Raw genomic sequence first — 22036 nt, forward strand, 5'->3', positions numbered from 1 at the left:
TGGTGCCACATAATTGAGATGACTTAGAATTCCCCCTCTTGTAGCACTTCTGATCTATCTCTTAAGTTTGACAGGGTAAGGTTAAATTTCCGTCTGTCAGGGGTTGGGAAATACTTCTGGTGTTAAGAATAGCTGATTAAAGGTGGGTGGAATGTCTCCTCATGTACATATTAATTACCATAACACTCAGTGAATGTGTCTTTGCTGGCAGAATGACATACCTTGCTGCTGTAACAGTGAAAACTGAGTTTCTTGTTGGTTAAAACTAGGTCCAATGAAATAAAAACATGGGAAATGAAGCAAGATTTTTTTCTTAAATATACATATAAATATATGTATAAATATATAGTTTCTTTATAGAGAGGATTTGAATTGAACATAGGACCATGATAATCTGGGACTAGAGTTTATATCTGGAAAATTGAGTACCTTTATCTTGTTTCAACTGAATTTGCATGATATTCCTATTACCTGTGGATATTTAGCACACTGCCTCTGCTAGACATTTTGATATGGCTATTCAAATGCCATTTTGAGTGATTTTTCTGTAAGGCTATGATTATCAAGACCCAAAAGGAACATTAAATTACTGAGCTTGTTCTCCTACCAATTTGACTAAAAAATGACTAAAACAAAAATGTTTCTAAGCATTCACTGGCTGTCAGACAGCAATGCCTTTATATCCAGTAGCACTGTCTCCCATGGGATCAGAGCAGTTGCTGGACCTTGCCTCTGCCTAATCTCTTCATTGCAGTCTTTCTGAGTGACAGGGCACTGCCCACTGTAGTAGAACTCCCCTGAGACACCCTCCTTTGAACCTGAGGAGCCTACAGCATCCCAGATTTTTTATTTCTGAATATAAATCTCCTTCTCATGAGTGCATCCCTTTAATGTCTGGCTTTCAGTACATCTGATTCTTCCTACTTTGAGTGTCCTACAGCTAGCAAGTTTTGATGAGCCCCAAAGAGGCATCTCTCTGTTTCTAACCTTATTAACACAGGATGATTTGCCTCTGTGTGACAATTCACTCTGGGTAGCACACCACTGTGCAGAGACTTGTGATCTCTCCAAGAACTGTTTTACAGAAGTGTGGGAATCCAGAGTTTCCCTCTGGCTGCCCTGGCAGGGGTCAGGAACCGCCCTGGACAGAGCCCCCAGAGACACTGTCTGTGATCTCTGTCCATGGAAAAGAGTTTTCAATCTTACAGGATGAATTACAAGCTCTGAGTGCTTGATATAAGTAATAAGTGTGGCACGGGTGCAAAAGTAAAATTTTAGGATTCTAGATTAGGGGTCCAAAGGGCACAAGATGGAGGAAATTGGGTGTGCCTTGTCCTTTTTCTCCTTCTTCATGCCCTCCATGTTTCACTGTGGTGTTGGCATTTTTCTATTGGTTTAGGCTGGGGACACACTGTCCAACGTAGGTGACAGATATTGGCACGTTATTGTAAATCCAGCCCAGGGAGTTTCTGGTATTTAATGTTTGTAACATCCCACTGAGGGCAGAGCCCCACACGCTGCCCTGCAGGACAGAGCTGGGCAGGGCAGCAGAACATGTTAGAGATAAACAGAATAAACAACCCTGAAACCAGCACAGATCAATTATGGCTTCTGCTTTGGCAGTGGGGCTGACAGACAGAGACTTTCTACAACCTCAGAATCATCAATACCACAGAGTCCGACAGAGAAGAAAGCAAAATGTTTCTCCTTCTGTAGCTTGGTGGAAAGTTTATCCACTCCAGTTCATGCAGGAAGCCATCCTGCCAGCAGTATGCCAAGCAGCACTGCCAAGAGCCACGGGTGCCCCACTCAGCAACCACAGTGATTTTTCACTGCTGCTCTGGAGATGCAGCCACATGGCTGAATTTGCCCTGAGTTTGGACTGTATAACTTCAAACTGGAAAGCAAGGCTGTAAACGGGAGAAAGGCAAAGCAAATCATTCCTCAGTTAACAATTTCACCACTTTTTTCATAACTCTTGATGTATTCTTGGAAATATTGCCAATCACAGTCTGAGTCCCTGCTTCCTTAATAAATTTCAAGCAAATTCACCATGAAAATACTAAGCAGATGAAGTGAGATATGTGTAACGTTCCTGAAGCAATTATTCCTCCAAGTTCTAGTCAAGTCAGAGGCACTTACCCTGCTGGTTAGCTTTCGCTCAGCATAAGGAAGGATCAAATAACTCCTTTATAAGTTTTTAGAGAAACCTTAGCCTAGGTTTAATTGCTTCATCAACTAAACATGATTGTTTGTAACAGGATGATTCTTAGTAGTATTATAGATGGCATAAATAATTTTTTGTAGGACATGGCTCTTTAGCCACCCCAGGCAGCCATCTTATGCTCCTCTCTTCTCAAAGAAACATCTGGGAGGAAGGGGCCCATCTGAGGTCTCAAGAGAGTTCTCAAAGCCCAGCTCACAGATAAGACAGTTTACTGTAATTCATTTCCTAATCTACTTCATACTGCTCCTACAGCATTATTCATTCTTCTTACCCTTAGGACTTTTTTTTTTTTTTTCAGCCTGCCATACCAAAAGGCAAATTACAGACCTTATTTAATCCTGAAGAGCAGAGATGTTAATTGGGTTGAAAATGGTAATGATGCATCTAATTCTGTCTTATCTACACTGCTCATCCTGCTCTCAGGACACCTGAGTGCTCCTGCATCCCAGAACAGAGGCTTGAATACATATTTTTCTGTGTTACACCCAGCTTGTCCCTTGGCTCATTATCAGGGGTACATTACCCAGTGACTCAAATATGAATCTCACAATATTTCCTCTTGTTCTATTTCCGAGTAAGAGCAGGTACATGTTCAAAGCATTTTTGATGTATATTACCTCAGCTAAAGCATAATTAGCTTCATGAAAAGGAAGCAGGTTAACCAGCCCCACCTTAGCTGAAACCACTGTCACCTTTACATTTCAGACCTTTATTTGGTTCTTCAGCTATTTCAATTACCAGTCAAGGAGGGGTTTAAGTCCGCAGCATAATAATACTTGCAATTACTAGTAAATAGGATTTCACAGCACTAACCAGTCTGTCCTTACTACATCCATTTCAGGCAGGCAAATACATGTTATTATCCTCATTTTACAAACACATTGATTAAGTGACTTACCTAAAGGCCACACATCAATTTCAATGTCAGTGCCAAGATTAGCACAGAGAAACTTCTGCATTGCAGACACAGAAAAAAGTGATAGGTATTATCAAGCCCACCCCCTTTCAGAAACAAACAATCATTTTTCAGCTGTATAGTCAAATAGCATTTACCCTCCTCACAACCCCATATGAGGTTTTGTCCACCTCAAGCTGCTCCCTGACAAAGGCGGGAAGGGAAGGGAAGGGAAGGGAAGGGAAGGGAAGGGAAGGGAAGGGAAGGGAAGGGAAGGGAAGGGAAGGGAAGGGAAGGGAAGGGAAGGGAAGGGAAGGGAAGGGAAGGGAAGGGAAGGGAAGGGAAGGGAAGGGAAGGGAAGGGAAGGGAAGGGAAGGGAAGGGAAGGGAAGGGAAGGGAAGGGAAGGGAAGGGAAGGGAAGGGAAGGGAAGGGAAGGGAAGGGAAGGGAAGGGAAGGGAAGGGGCCCATGCTGCTCTCCAAAAGGCAATGTGATGATGACTAATGGTAGCAGGAAGCAGCAGGAGCAGGATTAGATAGAAATTAGGATGATCTTTTACAGTCTCATTTTAAGAGATTTTTTACCTCACCTACAAAGCAAATTTTCAATTTTAAGGCTGTGTACAACAGGTGCCATTCTCTTTTGTACTGCTGTTGCTTTTGGAAATTGTGGTAATTACACTGGTAACTCTGGAAGCTGTGTCTTCAGCTCTAAAACACAGTAGCATCTCTAGTCCTCAGTCTGAGGTATTGGGAAAATTGCTCTATTTTAAAACCCATTTTTTGGAATTTAGAAGGAGTTTTGGATTTGATCTCTGCTGTCTGGTTTAGACCAACAGACTGTGTCTGTTCCACACCTAACTAATGAGTACAGACCTTACTGCCTGCATGAAACTATATCAAGAAATATCACAACATGCAAAAATCTGTTAAACATTACTAAGTGTCTAAACGTAAAAACCTGCTCTCCTTACAGGCAGTTATTTCTAAGGAAAAATATATGGTGGGTCTATTTGTTTCCCCTCCAGAACAAGTTTTTTCCTACCTGGAAAAACAAACAAAACAGGGAAACACACAGGACAGCACTTTTAACAGCTAATTAAGGCTGTCTGTGTCTAAAGGTGGCAATCTTTTGTTGTGATTTAGGTACAGGTCACAAGATCTTCTTGAATCAGCTTCTAAACATGACAAAAAAATGAAATGAACAGTAAATCTTTTGAACCACAGTAGTTATTTCCTCAGCAGATTCACAGAGCTAACATTAGAGCCTACCGTGTCATCTGCCAACACCTGAATTTGACCCAGTCATTGAAGCTGATCCTGTGACAAGGTCTGAAAGCTGATACACTGAAAAACTATTGAGCATTTATGATAGATTCTGGTATTTCAGAGCAGACTCCCAGGTGATGAATTATATTCTTAATAAGCAGACATGACAAGTCAAATTTAGAAGTAGAATTTGAACTAGTTGCCAAGTTTTTAACTGAAGGGCATTTCTTCCTTTTATTTTTTGATTTTAAACCATGCGCATCTAGACACAAGAAATGTGTGAACTTACCTTCAAAATACCTCAAATATTAACCATATGAATTATACATATGCCTTTTTGTGAATTTTAAAAGATTATTTCTTGCATAAAACTAACATAATTCAATTTATTGCTTGAGAGTCACCTGTGGATTGCACTATCAGAATTATTCAATAGGTTTATGCCTGTCAGAATTTTATATTACCTCCATTATTCACTAACAATAAAAAAAAAGCGCATCATTTTAAATGAATGCTTAAACATGGGTGTTTTCTTGTCACTTCACTGGCTTGTCTTCTGTGCAATTCTAGTCCTTACTTTTCCACCTCAGAATTATTAAGGTGTCATATGCACAAATGATAAGTTTAGCTGCATCATCTGATAGAGGGTTAATCTTGCATAGGGAAAAAGCAAAGCATGTCTGGATGGCCAAAGATGTGATTATGTGTTCTGAAGTCTGATAAATATTGTATCATGCCACAATTTAAGATGCTCAAGGGCTTCACAACCTTAATTACATTTTAATCATGGCAACTCTGTTCAATTAAGTACTTTGGCTTCTTCAAAAATAAAGCACTTCAGTCTTTGAAAAAATATTATGGTACATCTCGCCTGCAGGGCTGCTGCCCCTATTTTCTTCAGGGGTGGTTCTGGGTGCTGAGAAATGCAAACCTAAGCCTTTAGCATTGGGAGAAAAACAGCGTAATTGAAAATACAATCAAGACTATAACAAGAGGAAATAAGATGGCAAACAGTAAAATAACAGAAGAGAGAGGTTTCTTGAAAATGGGCAGTCTCTTCAGCTGGAATGTTCTGCAGAGCCAGTAGCACTGAGTGCTTCCTGAAGTGCATTCCTGAAGTGGGAACCTCACTGGAAGTTGATCCTTAGCTAATACCATGAACATGACTGTTGAAAAGCAACTTTTCTTTATAGTTCTTTCTGAGCATCTTTCAAACTCTGTTCTACCTCCTTGCTAAAAGAAATTAATGATTTGACTAGGCACTTCAAATTCAATCTACCAAAGCACTTAGAGGCATACCTATGTCTTCTGAAACTTTTAACACTTCCATTGCCTTTGGTGAAACTTCTCATATTATTTAGTCACAGGCACAACTTTAGCCATTTTTCTTTCTTTGCATTTATTTCTGTGGCATAGTTTTTTTACCTCTCCAGTGGGTTGATGATACTTCAGCATTTTATTATGTTTTTTAGCTCAGTTTCCTTACTCATAGGTTCATAGATAACTTGTGTCTTTCAGTCACTTCCAGAGGACCATTCATTATTTTAACAAATACCTCAAGTCAGAGATAAAATTAATTACTCACCTGTGCTTTGAAAAGAAAAATATATTTTCAGAAAATAAAAAGCAGAATTAAAATTATCTGGTGAACATAAAGTCTAGGGCAGAAAGCTTTATTTTCACTTTAAGGAGCCCCTGCAAACAAAATAATTGTGTTTGTCCAGAAGCACAACTTGTGCAGGAATTGTTAGTGAAATTATCTTTGCTCCTCATGTGTGAGAAGTCAGGCCTAGCTGATCAAAACACTCCCTGGTGGCCTTAAAAGTCTCTGATGAATTTTGAAGCATCAGATCAATGATATGTTATCTTTGTTTCAAAAGACCAATCCTCTGTGATCATTACTGCTGTGCTAGCTGATCATTTTAAATTAACATAACACAAAACAATTTCACAAAATCAATTCATATTCTTCTCTCCAGAGTTTTAATTTTAAATATGGGGAAAGTGGAGTCAGAAAATGGGTCTGTGCAGGAATATGTTGCATTACATTTCCCAGCCAACAACTCTGTTGTGGGTTGGCCATGCCTGGAGACCAGGACACTCCTTCACACTAAAGTCACTCCTCACCTGGACAGGGGAAAGGAAATATAACTAAAAGTTGATGGATTGGGATAAGGACAGGGAAAAATCACAAATTGATTACTCTCATGGGCAAAACAGAGTCGACTTGGGGAAACGAGTTTGATTTATTGCAAATCAAAGCAAAGAAGGATAATGAGAAAGAAAACCTAAATCTTAAAACATGTTCCACACACCCCTTCCTTGTTTCCAGGCTCACCTTCACTCCAGCAATGCAGGGGGACAAGAAATGGAGTCTGAAATCAGTTTATGTCATCTCTGCCATACCATCCTCCTCAGAGGGAGGAATCCTCACACTCCCTGTTCCAGCGTGGGGTCCCTTCCATTGGAGACAGTCCTCCATAGTCTTCTCCAATGTGAGTCCTTTCCATGGGCTGCAGTTCTTCACAAACTGTTCCAGTGTGGGTCCTTCCCATGGGCTACAGTCCTTCAAGAACCTGCTGCCCCAACATGAGGCCCCTGTAGAGTCACGAGTCCTGCCAAAAAACCAACTCCAGCATGGGCTTCTCTCTCCGCAGCATCACAGGTCCCTGACAGGAGCCTGCTCCAGTTTGGGCCTCCCATGGAGCTTGCAGCTTCCTCCTGGCATCTTCCTGCTCCAGAGTGGATCCTCCCCAGGCTGTGGGTGGATCTCTGCTCCCCTGTGCCCTCCCTGGGCTGCAGGGGCACGGCAGCCTCACCTCGGGCTCAGCAGGGGCTGCAGGGGGGTCTCAGCTCCGGTGCCTGGAGCAGCTCCTGCCCCTCCTTCCTCACTGACCTCGGTGCTTACAGAGTTTCTTCTCTCACATATTCTCTCTCCTCTCTAGCTGTTGCTGTACACATTTTTTCCCCCTTCTTAAATATGTTATCCCCAAGGCACAATCACTGTCACTGGTCAGTGGTGGGTCCATCCTGGAGCCACCTGGAATTGGCTCTGCTGGACACAAGGAAGCTTCCAGCAGCTTCTCACAGCAGCCATCCCTGTAGCCCTCCTGCTATCAGAACCTGGCCAACCCAATGCACCCTCCATTATCTCGTGGTGCTTTTCAAATAAATGATTTCATGTAACTCACAACTTCGGAAGAGATTTGAAGGTTATTGCCTTCCATTCATTTCCAAGTAGATTGGATACTAAAAATAAAAAGTAATGACTCAGAGCTTACCTTTCCTGAATCTGGAGCTGAAATGGTAAATATTTAATGATGGAAAGAAACTCTTTCCCAAAGTTTTGTTCTTTTTTGTCCTTCCCTGTAATAAAAAGCAGAATTAATTTCTGAGCACATAGCTGTCCAGGTACCACAGTCATGGATTATCATGTTCCCATAGTATAGATACACAATCCCCATCCTGCAAAAACCTGTGAGGATAAAAATAGCCCCAGTAAAGACAGGGAGAAAATAATCAAAGAGCTACTGTTCACTGTGGGAAAAAAAAATCACCCAGATATACAATCTTTCCTTTCCTTTCGTGCAATGCAATGGCTAAAGGAACTGAAAAAGCCTGTTACCATATACTTTACTGTCTTGATATCACTGGAACATCTACAAACAAAATATATGTATTATGCAGATTACAGTAGCTATTTTTAAAAATACATCTAACACATATATATGAAATTACCATTCATGTACTTGGGAGCAGAGGGCACAGTGCAGCATTTGTCCTGTAGCCTGCCTATCAAAAAAGGAAAAAGGCAAAGGCATAAGGCTGACAGTCCTTGTGCTTTCCTTGCAAGGTCTGAATAGCTGAATATAATTTGTTTCTAATTCTCATTGTTAAAAGACATTTACTTAGAAGAAAAACCTATTAGGAGGAAACGGATGATGCTTTGTGCATAACCAAGTGAACAAAGGAATCTTTTTACCAGGATCCATCATCTCAAGGAGACGCTGCAGCTCCTTTGGAAAATTTCTCTCAGAATAGCACAATATCTTTGGCTCAAGGTAAGAGATAAATAAGGGTGTGCCAGCAGGGAGAAGTGTGAATAGGGAGTACAAGGATAAAATTGCCAAGCTGGATATTTCAGCTCCCTCTCCAATCATCTTCCCACACTGTCAGATCCACACAGGCTTCTGCTCAGATCCTTGGTCTCTGAATGATTTCAAAGACACTTTTTTTTTTGCCCTAAGACGGGAAAATAATATTTTGGAGGAAGTAGCTGGCATAGATACAGCAAGTCTCCGCAAATCTTTATTGATCCTAACAGCTCCCTGCCAAAAGCAAATGCACAAACCGTAGGCACCACCAGTTGAAAGGAGTTCTAAAAACGAATTACACGTAGGAAATAACAAGGGAGTTCTCTGGGCCTCACCACTCCATGAGGAGATAACGTCAGCTAGGTTGGGGATAATCTCAATTCAACAGCCCCTGGGGCTCAGATTGCCTGCCTTGGCTCCTAGCTGGCCTTCCCATGGCAGGGAAAGGTGCTCAGACAGCTCAGCACGTGCCCACGGCTCAGGAGACGAGGGTGCCCAGCGTGGGTTAATCCAGCCTGCACAGCTCAGCAGAGTCATACAAACCAAACTGTACCCTGGAAATCCTCCACTCACACATAAACTGATTTTCCCTTTTGCTCCATCACTGCTGTAAGAAGATATTGCCATTGTCCTTTTGCTCTGCCAAGCAGAAGGAAGATTTTCCTGCTAGTAGCATGAAGATAGAGATTCCTGCCTTTCAAGAAGCAGCTAACAGAGTGCATCACTAGTAAAAAGACACAAAAGTGTGTACAGAGCCACCATGGGCTGAGTGAAGCTGTCTGACAGCTGAAGGCATCCTGAAGGTCAGTGTGGTGCAAAACTCACTTTGGCCTCTGGTGTGATAACCAGAGCTAGCTAATGATGAGCTCCTGAAGCTGAATTGCCAGAGTAATCTACTTTAAAGGTATTTTAAAAACATCTGCACTCACCTGCAGGTCACATATCATAGAGGTATGTTATGGATGGTGTCTTCAGATTTTGATTTTTTTTGTCCTCAAGTATACTACAACTGGAATTATAATGGTTTTCTGTGGTTCAGATATGTTCTAAAAGGTAAGCTTACATCAAAAATTAGGTTTTAGTTTAAGTTCTACAATAGATATAAAAAAACCCATGAAGTTCTCAAAGAGATCTGGATTTCCTTAAAATCACAAATGATTGAATGTTTTTGAGATTATTTCTAGTTCAAATCTAGGGGTATTTCCTAGAAAATTCTTCTACCTGACAGTAACTAGGACTACAATTTTTCCTTACATTTGCTTTCCAAATTCTGTCAAGGTGAAACAAACATGAATGTTTATCTCTTCATAAAGAGATAAAATGTATTTTCTTTTTCCTAACAAATGCATTTGCACCATGAGACTCAGGATGCTTTGGGAAGGCTGAGAGGATGAACGCTGCAATTTTTAATTAACTGGCTGGTTTACCAAGGCAAGGTAGGAAAACAAGATGCTAACATGCTTTTCTTTTCTAACATATATTTCTCTGCATTTGAGGGAGGGCAAGAGGAAGCTTGGAGAGTGCTAGAAAGACCCAAGAGGAGCAATCTTAATGGAACACTTATAGCTTAATTTTACCCATAAAGTGATGCTAGCCTAGGTTATGTCTGTTGGATCTGTATTCCTTGGCTAGGAATCTAATATCTAATTTCTTTAATCTCTCCCAAGGCAGAGTAATGATGTTACCAACCCTTCCAAACCTTGTGAGCTACTCACAACAATATTGTTACTGTTATTACTTTTACTCTTCCTTACAAAAAATGGGTGATTTGGGAGTCCAGGCACGAAAGCCAAAGTGTCAGAGATACTCAGGGGTGCTGCTGTTTCCTTCTGTAGGCTCTACAGCCACTGCTTGAGCTGAAGAGAAGACTGGTTTTTGTATTCCCAGATGGAAAAATTTCAGTTGTGCTAATTAAATAGTGTTCATGGCTCCAGGTTATGTCAAGTCATATATCACTCACAGTCTATTGCTGATTGTTTTTATTGTTTAGCTGCTCAAATCTGCGTGACCAAGACAGATACAACACCTTTTGGAAGATCCTTTTGCAACACCAGTCAGACTTACAACTTCATGGGAGTAATACTGAGCCTCATTACATCCTTGGGCAAAATCAGAGCAAAAGGTTGAAATTATTTTATGAAATTGTACAGCAGAAAGGAACCAATCTCTCCCAGCAGCCTCCCCCTTGCCTTGTCTCCTGGACCAACTTGAGGACAAGCTGGGTGGCTACAGGCTTGCTAAAGTGCATTTGTTTGCATTGTCTTGTCAGGAATTTAATTTCACAACATGACATGCTATCAACACAAGCATGTCATTGCAATTTAACATGCATTTTGTTGGCATAGTCTATATCTCATTAAAGTCTCATCTCCTTAGCCAATACCATATGCTACTCATCTGTAGCAAAGCTCTTAAATGCAATGAAAAAGGTATAATTGCAATTGAGAAATGAACTGTTGACCAGCACCCTACAGATATCCCAATTCTACCACACCACTGAAAGCAACAGTATTGCAAGAGCAAACCTCTAACATCATTGCCTTACAGGAAAAAAGTATTGGGCTTAGAGATGCTCCTCAGTCATTCCAGTGTCATTACAGGATTCTCAGACCACCAGACAGACCTGTGTCAATGTGTAGGGCAGAGATCAATTTCTAACTTTGTTTTTTTTTTTTTTTCAACTGAGAAGAAAGTTATACCATGCTGAACATCTCTGTTTCCAAAAACACAAATTAAAGTTAAGATATTCTGAAAGCAGTTTGAGACAATTAAGTCACTTTTTAGACATGTTGATAGGTTTTCCTTCTGCACTTTTATTGCTTTCAAGTGACAATAACAATTTTAGCTGTTCTTCTGACAATGGGTAAGCACAGAGATAGTTTTTAAAAATAGATATTTTTAAGGGACTAATATATTAGTCATTGGAAGTTTATTTAGTCATAAATTATAACTAGTCATAAACCAAAAATGAAAGAGCTAGTGGTGATAGAGATTAATCAGGTTCTGTCCTCAGACATGTGAAGATAATTATGACAAATTAATGTGAAAAGCAACTGGATTAGGTAACAAACCAAGTTTAGAGACAAGAGCAGAAGGACAGTCTACTCAGAATGACTGCTGACAATGTAAATGTCTGTCACTTTGCTGTCAGGAGCACTCACCTGCCCCAGGAACTGGTTTGATCCTGTGCTGGCTACAGCCACCCAACCCAAAAGGCAAATCTTTTCAGGTCACTGTCAGTGGGAGTTCCAATTAAACAAAGGCAACTTTTACCCCTTCAGTATTAAAAACATCTCCTTGAAACCATGTATCTTGATTACAGTGCACCACTAATTAAATCTAAATTAAATTTTACAAAGCAGATTGCCAGGGCCTAATTTTTCGACTGTGATAAATCCAGTTTCCTGATGCTGACTACATGTTCACTAAAGACAAAAATCCACTGAAGAACAAATAATTTTGACCTTTCTTGGTATGTTAGGTTACACCACAAGAATTGAGCTGGTAGCTTTCTTTGGATAGGCAGTATAATGTACATTTATATTTAGGCTGACATTTTAATTGTACATACTACAAATTATGTTTGGAGCTGAATCAGAGTCCTTAAGATTAAAAAATAGCCACATATTCAAAATTAAACTTTTATATGTTTCTTTGGTGGCAGTTTCTTTTAAACACTTCATTTTCCTACATCTTCTGTCAAAGCTCTATAAATGTGCTAATAGTTGCTTTATTAATGGTTGCCTTGGTCTCACTGAAGTTTTTTCTTTCTTGTTGTTAGTATAATCTATCTTTTTCATGCCTTCTGTCTGGAAAAAACAGAATTAGATGGACCTTTATAAAAGAGCACAACTTAATGTTAAGTTTTAATTAAGCAGTCTTTTTCATTCATTATTTTTTATCCTAAGAGGCTCTAAATCATAGCCTGTTTCTGGCTGAATATACATAGATTACTGCCTTATCTTTATATTTATCTATTCACTTTGAACAAACTTGGATGAAGCTTAAAAAGTTTTTGAGGATCCCATATAAATTATTTCTCATATGCTCCTTTTTTGTAAACACTGAATGAATAAAGTCATTTTTCCAGACAAACCCTGTAAAAACTGATTACCATTTCATTAATCATTGACAACAAATTAGTATTGTGAAGACAAAATGACTGCACTCTTATGAAAATATCACTTTCTCTATAAAATTTGGAAGATGACAGATGATTTTACGTGCCTTAGTTTCTGAATGCCCAGCTTAAAGATGAAAGGTGCAGAACACCAGCTGGAAAACAAAGTTCTCTAGATGTAGTCAATGGATGGGTCTAATTTGTGCAGTGTGGTGCTGAGGAGTGTGGTGATGCTTGCAGTTCCTGCCACAATAAAAGGTCACTTCCCTGGCTTTGCTTATAATTATCAGTCTTCCTTACAGTCTGCCTAAAGCATCTGCCTGTGCTTTGTTCAGGCTGTCAGCTACTCTGAAATCTTTAAGCAATCTTGACTATTAATAATTAGTATTTATTCTAGATTTATTATATAAAATTATTAAGACATTTCTATTCCAGATGTCTACACAAAGCTATTTTCTATGAATGATGCTCCCTGGGGAAAAAAAAAAAAAAAAAGGAGTGAATTAATACTATGCATCTTTTATAAATAATAAGAAATTGATTCTTAAATAAAAATGCTTACATCTGCCTCTTGCTCCAGATGGTGCAATTTAGCTGCCTATGCTGGTTTTGGTTTTAAACAAATACTTAATCCACCAATTGTCATATCAAGAATTCTCCATTTCTCACAGCTGAAGCCTAAACTGCATTGCTGCTTTAATTCTCAGAACAGGGAGTTTCCTGTCTCACAGGTCAAAAGTACAAGGAAAAAAATTATTTTTAATATTTCAGTGCAGCAGCCACACTTGTAAAATTGCCTGGTACTGTATCCTCCTGTTACTAGCAAAAAATTCAAGCAGCAAACTTAATCCAAAACTCCCACAAGGTCCAACAGTAAGTAGGCAGTAGGGCAGACGTGAAGCAACTTTTTTTTCTCCTTTTCTTCCACATCATCTGATCACTGAGTTTACATTTCTGTTCCAGCCCCTGGGATTATCAATTCCACCTTACAGCAAATCCTTCAACACAGCAATGCTGTGTCCTTGCCCTAAAATCTGCCCAGGAGGAGGCAGTGAGCAGGAGCAGCTCTCTGCCAAGGACAGCCAGGTGCTGGATGCTGTTTTCCTAGGAGAACCACAGTGGAGTGGCACAGTTCCTCCTGGGGAAACCAGAAAAACCCCAGTGTGTATGGGATATCCTGTAGGAATATAAAAAGCACAGTATGTATGGTTTGACAAGGTCCTAGCAAAGTTATGGCCCAGATCCACCAAATGAGGAGAGTTTGTAGAGAACTTTGGATGAGATTCATCTAAGCAGAGATCTCCCTCTACTATGCCATGCTGTGGCAGCAATTTGTGCCTTGAAGCTTTGCTGCCAAATATCATATTTTGAAATGATACTAAATTCTAAAAAGTTGTAGAGTTATTCCATTTTGATTTTTTAGAATCATAATCTTACAATACCAAATTCTTAGACTGATTTAAAAACTTCCAGTTGATTTGAGAATTTCACAATAAAATCAATGTGTAGTTTGAGTGAACTCATTACTACCTAGATTAATAAAAGAGTAAGTGAATGTTTTTCCAATTATTAAGTCTAAAAAGTGATTGAAAATTTCTGGTTTAAGAAGCCTGGGGGAAAAATATTACAACTTCATTCTACTAGTTAAATGAAAAACTTGAATCTACTTCACTAAATGTTACTCATGGAGTAATTATGGAGCCATAAATAATTAGAAAGGTAAAATTTAAATGAAGATAATTTTTAATTCATTATTTCTTTGTAAGTTTCTTTACTATTGTTGACAATTTGAGGTTTTTTGTAATTGGTTTCCATCTGATTTCTTCTTTTTTTTAGTTTTTTTGTAATTGGTTTCCATCTGATTTCTTCTTTTTTTTTAGTTAAGAAAAACACTTGGAATAACTTAGCATGATTTGATTTACTTCTTATTTAGCTAAACTGATGTGTACTTTTGTTATGAACCTTTCTCCAAAGATAAAAATGTCTTTGTTCTCATTTGTCCAGGAGAAATTGTGAGTGTGGTAGATACAGCTACATAATCTTGAGGGTGTGTGCTGAGTGTCCAGAATTTTTAACCCTAGTGGACATGTGATCTGATTTTAGCTGCAGCTACTGGCAGAGCTGTTTCAAACAGGAGCAGTCCCATGATCCCTAAAAATATGCAAATAAAAGCCATAGCACTGTAGGCAGCCAGCAAGCAGGAGATTTGGGATCACATTTTAGACTTAGGTCAATTCTAAGTAATTTTTCTACAGATAACACATCTAACCAAAACTACTGAAATGCCTTAAAGGAAATTCAGTAACTCCTTGGGCTGATTGCCAGATGAGAACCAGTCCTGTTTAGCAGCTCCATGTTTAAATGAGTAGTGAAATATAAGAGATACTTTAGGAAACTGTTCCTGGCCACCTTGTGGCTATGGGTATCATTTTTCCACCTTTTACAGGTGCTTTTTAAAACAGAACTAGCACCTCTGTGGGTGTGAAATGGCAGGAAAGAGCACCCCTCGTCAGCTCAGAGGTACCTGCCCACCGCACAGGAGCCCTTCTTGGAAAAGGACCTGGGTCTGCCTAAGCACCAAGTCCCAGCTCACACTGGAGCTGCTGCCAGAATTCTTTGCTGTGGGCATCGTTTTAACTTCCTGACACTGACAGACACCTGTGCCTCTTTGCCTGGGATAATGAACTCAGAATGCCTAAAGTCGATAGCCTTTGCAAAACCAGCTTAAATTAAAATCGTTCTCTCCCCAGGCTTTCCGTACAGCTTACAAAGAAATGTTGCTGTCTCTCTGTGAGATTGAGTTGTCATATGAACAAAACAGAGCTACACTTAGCAAAGAACTGCCCTGCTTGGTTCAGGATGTTCATGCAACATCAAGCTATCACCATTTTGTTGATATACAGTTTTTATAGATCTGCTAAGCTATTGCTAAGCTGTCAGTTCTGACTGTTTCCTTTAACGATCAAAGATCTGTGACTGAAAATTACAGGGTTTTTAACTCTCCATTTCCCAACAGACTTTGACAGTGGGTCCCCACCATTCTTTTTTCTGATGTACCTAAAGCATTTTTACAGTCAAAGGATATCTGAAGATACTGTACAATACCAAAACCTTCCCAGGTACAAATAGCCAATTATAATGCAACTGAAGGTTGAATAAATTATTTCGTGACCCTGGAGGTAATAAAGTGATAGCCAAAGGTGGGGGGTTCATTACCTGTATCATTACCACAGCTCATATGACTCCCAGGTTAATGCCAGCAATTAGTTTGCTCAGATTGTCCATGAGAAATTTTCTGTATGAACCTAGCAAACTAAATTCTCATCACTTTGTTCCAGCTATCCAAGACAGAGACATAAACACTGTGAATGACCATATATCTATTGATTATGAGCTTGGACAGACTTAACACCCACACAATAATAAGACATATCCAAATAAGCATTAGGGTCCAAGACAGATCAAGCGTGCAGCAATTGTACCTATCAGCCTCATTAGCTAACCCTGACCATCCTTCATGCTTCACAGAAGTGCTTTCTGCATTTTAGAGTATCATTAATGGGGAAAAAACGTGTTTGGGATCTCAAGTTATTGCTCCTGTGTAATGTTTTTCTAATGTGTTTCTATGAGCATTGGAACTCATACATAATTTGGGTTGCCTTTCTAAGCCATCAGAATCACTCCTACATGGCACAATACGGTATCAAGTGTGGCTCATGCAAAATAAAAAGTGCAACAGAGAAATGCCTGGAGAAGTAAAAGCTTTATAACTTCCAAATACCTTTAGAAATAGCAGTTTTATAAACTTCCATTGGTTGTCTTTGTACAGCAGAGGATGACTTCCATTTAATCATGTTCCCATGAACTTACCAACATTAGAAAACCTTACAAGATGAGAAAAAGATGAGTACTTTCCTTTAATCCTTGTGTCTTGTTAACTGAGGAGCCACCAGGAGCAGAGGGCATTATTCCATGAGTTCATGAGCCTCCTTGGTAGTGAAAATGGAAAATTATGTCATAATTTATGAAGAGACAGCAATCACTTTTCTTTTTTAAATTCTAATTTTTGACACCTAGCTTTTCATCACAATTAAATAAGAAGTAAGCCTATAAAGAAAATTATACAAAATATTGTGAGTGAGGTATATTCAAATACTTTGTTTTTTTCTTTTAAGGATGTATTTATTAAAATGACAGAATCCTGCCATGTAGTACTCAGGATACTGTGCCCTGATATGTACAAAAGTAGCATACAGGGAGATTATTTTACTTTGTTGTTGTTATTGCTGTATGTATATTATTTATAACACACATATATAAAACATATACATTCATGTATGCATGCACATGTATGGGTGTGTATATATATATATATATATAGATACATATATATATATACCCAGATTTTTTTTTTCACCAGAGCAATAAATTGAGCATATCTGTACCTTCCAGATCTCAGGCTACTGTTGCAGTTGCCAAGCTACAGATCACCAGAGTTCTCAACTTTCACTGTACCCATTCCAGCTCCTGCAAAACAATATACTGTAATGATGTGAAGGGGAACATTTTTCAACAACATTTCAGCTACCTTTAGCAGAATTGCTTCTGTATCTTTCTACATGTTGCCATAAAATAAGAGAACCTAAATACAATGGAAAGTGTTTTTCTGACATTACAAGGCTGTAAAGAGGACAGTGCAGCATTTAAGAATGATGCACTAAACCAGAAGTCCTACTATTATTTTAGGTATTATACATGAAAGTAACCCTCCTGGACTATCTCTGTTTGTAAAAATAAACCATTCTACTGCCTGCTTTCAACGTGTGATCCTGCCTTCATGCCTATTTGAAGGCATAATTTGGCAGGTTCTTTAAATTGAGATCCTAAGTGTCCATACTTTATGAGTGCTCTCCTGAAGAGCCAGCTGCAAAAGGAAGAGGAGAGAGAAACCTGTCAGTGAAAATAGAGTTATTGCTAAATCTGAGATACTCTGTGATATAAGTTACTGAAAAATGAAAACAATCTCGCAGAACATCATTGTGCAGGCCAAATGAGCCATGAGAGATTTGGTGGGTAAGGTAATACACCACTGTAATAACTCCAGCAGCTTAAGAACAACCTGTGAACTGAAAGTACACACCAGCTCCAGTAAACACAAAGTTTGAATGTCAGGAGAGGTCTAACCTGCAGTCCTTTGAAACAGGTGTTCTTCTAGTAAAAGTTTGATCTCCAATAGCAGACTTCAACTTTCAATACAGGACTGTTGCTGATGCTGAAAATACCCCCACTTTACATACATGTAGAAGTAAAAAAAGCATCCCAGTTTTCCCCTTTTATTGCTGCTCAATATCTTGCACTATCAAAATCATCAGGATGCTTTTTTCCTGAAAAAGATTCATTGCTGACTCATTATCTCTGCTAAATGTCTACCGCACATACACAGTAATAGAATTCAAATGTTAACTTAAATGGAAACAATAGCATGGATATGTACTGCCAACATCACCCCTCAAAAAAGTTATGTTTGAGAAAATTACTTGCAAAGAAACAACTGCACATTACTTGTTGGACAGTAAGGTGATGTTCACAGTCTGCTACTCTTACCCCAAGCATGGAAAAAAGTAAGAATAAAACATTTTCTAAAGCTCTGTTATAAATTAGGAGCTTCCAGACAGCTTAGAAGGTCTTGTTTGCAGGAACTCATCTCTCATAAAAGGCTTGTTGCAGCTCTAGGGAGGAGTAAAATAGCTACTGATGACATTCAAATCATGATCTGTCTTCTCAGTCATTAATTTTAAATATGATTCATACTCTATTATGCTGTGGAAACCAAAGAAATTATCCTTTATTGTGTCTAGCCATTTTTCATCACTATGTACTCATAATGACCAATTTTGCTCTTCCCTTCTGGAATGTGCTTGAAAATGTGCAAAAAATTAAACCCAGATATTTACATTTGCCTTTAATTCAGCTTCATAAGGATTTTCCAATGTAAATACATATTTATACAATAAAAAAGAATTATTAGCATTCAAAATCTATAAACAACATTAGCCTTTAAATTGCTAAATATTAGGGTTCATAAATCAGAAGCAAGTCCAGGTCAAACCTCAGGGAACAAGCACTATTGAGCTTTTTCCTACTTAAACGCGAATACATACAAAAATATACATTTGAATGACTGTCTAAATCTGTGTGCAGTTTAATAACCATTGATGTTAATTCCAATAACTGGTGGGTTTGTAATATTCATACTCTGTTGCAATATCAATGGCATTTTTGTTCTTGGTTTGATTTGGTTATTTTTTGAAAAATAGTACATAGAAAGAGATTTTGGCTCACATTTTCGAAATTCCAACTGCAATTCCTTGTTTCAGCTACATGGCTTTGGACAAATAATTTACTCTGTGACTCAAAATCCCACATGTGAGCTGGAAATTTTCATTATGCATTTCCATACAAAATAGATATGCTGCATAAAGCTGAGGCACCATTTCCCTCATGTTTAATAGAGAGGGGCATCCTCTGCATCCTCCTACTTTCACCCCAGTTGAGGCAAAGTTCTTCCTCCAAAGCCTGTGTGAGACATTACTCTGCTGGAACTCCCATTGATCTTTATTTCCAGGGGCACAGTAGTGGAATACTATTTTATACTATTCTATATATTTAATACTAGTGTGTCTCCCTCCTGCCCAGCTGCACATTCACTGAGGAGCTACAGCAGGGAAGCACAGAGTTAACTCTCCATCACTGCAGAATTACTCCAATAAATGAGATAAGATCACTGAGCTAAGTCTCACAGCACACAGTCCAGTTTGATAAATATCTGATGGATTAGGATGGAGAACTAAATAATATTTATTAGCAAGAGATACTTACTAAATAGTAGCACAGCATCACAGAACATGCTGAGTTGGAAAGGACCCACAAGGATCATTGAGTCCAACTCCTGGCCCTGCTCAGAACCATCCCCAAGAGTCACAACTTGTGCCCGAGAGCTTTGTCCAAACATTTTTGAGCTCTGGCAGGCTTGGGGCTGTGACCACTGCTCTGGGAGCCTGTAAGCAGGGCATGGCATCCAGCATCTGCAAAGACAATATGATTCCTTTACCTCAGCATAAGAGTTCATCAGAGGTTGCTGGTTTATAACAAAAAACAAACTTAAAAAAAGCCTCATTGCTCTTAAAATAATATTGATGATTGCAGGACATAATAAAGCTTATAAGCTCCTAGATTTCTTTTTTCCCCAGAGTAAGGAGAATAAGGAATTACCTCTACCAGTGAGGGATAGTAAATGATATTATGCATCTCATACAACTTGTCAAATATGAAGCAAATCCCACACCTCCCACAAGTACGAGCTTCAAAGAGGAAAATTTCAGCTTAATCACTAAGATTCAATGTTAAATTAGGTTATTGATGGATTGCAAGTAAATATGAGATTTGAAGTGGGGAAGCCAGCGCTGAAAAACCTGAAAGTGCTTCAAGAAAAGAGGGATGTATTGAAGTGTGGGGTGTCTGTGACAAGGTGTTGGCAACAAGAGGTCAGCAGGGGTGACACCTGTGAGAGAGGTCCAGGAGCTGCCCTGTCCTGAACACAGCCAAAGCCACAATAGATGTGCCACAGGACATCAACAAAACGGGTGTCACTGCTGGGAAAACATGGTTCAGGAAAGGGAGAAAATGCTGGTCAGGGAGAAAAGGGACCAAAACCAGTGTGAGAAACAGCCCTGTAAGCACCGAGGTAAGAGGAGGAGGAAGAGGAGCTGCTCCAGATGCTGAAGCAGCCTGTGGAGCAGAAAATCCCAGTGCAGCCATGAAGGGACCTGTGGTGGAGCAGAGAGATGTGACCTGGACCAATTGTGACCTGAAGAAACTGGATTTTTCCTCGAGGTTTATCCCCAGGGACTGGGGCCTGTGGGAAGGACCTGGGGAAAACTGTGAGGAGTAAGGAGTGGCAGAGAGGAGTGATTATGGAGGGGCCACAACCTCCATCCCCAATCCCGCAACCTTGGAAAATCTACATAAATTCTAAGTGTGAAAAATGCACAGATACAGCATTTATCCAAAGAGTGACATCTATAGGATCAGGTAAGGGAGCTCATGAAAAAAGGCAGGACTTCTTAGAGTCATTATAAATGTAATTTAATTAGCCTTCTCTCTATTCAGCATTTTCAAAATGTATTTGGCAAGATCCCTCTTTGGCAATTAAGTGATTCTAAGACATTAATTGTTTCAAAGTTTCATTGCCAAGAGAAAGAGATAATAAAACATGACAAAGGAGATGTTCTTGAGAGAAAGATATTGGTAGAACTGTGGAAAAGGCAGAAGTAGTGACAATATGGCATTTGGCATAATTTTTTAATTGCTGCTTTATGTTCAAAATTACTCAATAAAGCAAGTTGTTTTATTATTCAGTTTAAATTTTGCCATTACTTCGCAAATGATGGATTCTGTTGTTTAACCATTATACCATTTATTTTGAGAAATGGAAAACAAGCTACTAAAATAGCTTGAAATGCTGAAATTTTGAAACAAAACTAAGTTACAACTTCATTCCAAGAATGTTTCCATGCTATTGAGATTTTTCTCCTTGATTTTCCTTCTGTGTACATATTTTTTCCATCACAGATCTACTTAAATTCAATGCTGTGGCCTATCATTAAAGCTTAGGTAGGCTTAGGTAATTACAGTTGTGAAAATAACTTTAGGAACAGAAGGCTACTGTGTGAGGCTGCATGGTTTGTTAGAAAATAAGAATCAGGAGCAAAGAATTAGTTTGGGATAGTCTGCAGTACCAAAGGCAGCATCCTGATAGCTGGAAGTGCATTAATGACTGTAAGAAGCAACCAGAAATACAGAGGAGAGCAGAAATGAACAACCAACATAACTTCAGCAAAGTTAAACAGGCAATTCAACAGAAAAGCTGAGTTTTGTTCAGCTTCCTCTGCATTATTATAATTTACACTCATTTATATCAGAAGACAACTAATCCATACTGCATTTTCCTAATGGAAATGCAAAGGCATCAAATATTGGCCACCTGATAAAGCAAAAGAAAGGTAAACTCATAAAATTTTCTGACAAGTGTTTTCATGAGTTTACATAATGCAAGCCAGTCACAATGATTATTTTCCATATAAAATTTTTACTTAGCCTTGCCACATTCCTCAGAATTTTGCTTAAAAAAATGCACATTTGCAGAATTTTAAGGAAAATATCAAAGTTGTTGCTGAATTTGTCTTGAATAAATAATCCAGATCCTCACCTGAAATTGTTCCCATTTGTGGCATTCACATTCTCTGGACAGAGAGACATAATTCTGTCTCTCAGGAGAAGCACAGAGAGAGGAAGAGAAAACAATCTTTGTCTCTGCTCCTTTGTTTTCTCCATGTGAAATGTGGTATGGAGATTGTTTACCTGAAGTGATGGC

At 39.0% G+C, this 22036-nt stretch overlaps 1 long non-coding RNA gene across 7 annotated transcripts in view; it reads right to left on the reverse strand.

Moving 5' to 3' along the window:
- Nucleotides 1–22036, reverse strand: part of LOC110476341 (uncharacterized) — a 114221-nt gene that overhangs the window by 11413 nt on the left and 80772 nt on the right. For all 7 annotated transcript variants that reach the window (XR_014949602.1, XR_014949599.1, XR_014949596.1 and 4 more), the window contains 4 exons: nt 19483–19688; nt 17049–17130; nt 8128–16592; nt 7671–7755 (listed from right to left, as the gene is read on the reverse strand). This is a non-coding gene — a long non-coding RNA (uncharacterized LOC110476341). The remainder of the gene's footprint in view (nt 1–7670; nt 7756–8127; nt 16593–17048; nt 17131–19482; nt 19689–22036) is intronic.

This window comes from Lonchura striata, chromosome 1 (genome assembly GCF_050655825.1).
Source record: "Lonchura striata isolate lonStrDom1 chromosome 1, ASM5065582v1, whole genome shotgun sequence".
Taxonomy (NCBI): domain Eukaryota; kingdom Metazoa; phylum Chordata; class Aves; order Passeriformes; family Estrildidae; genus Lonchura; species Lonchura striata.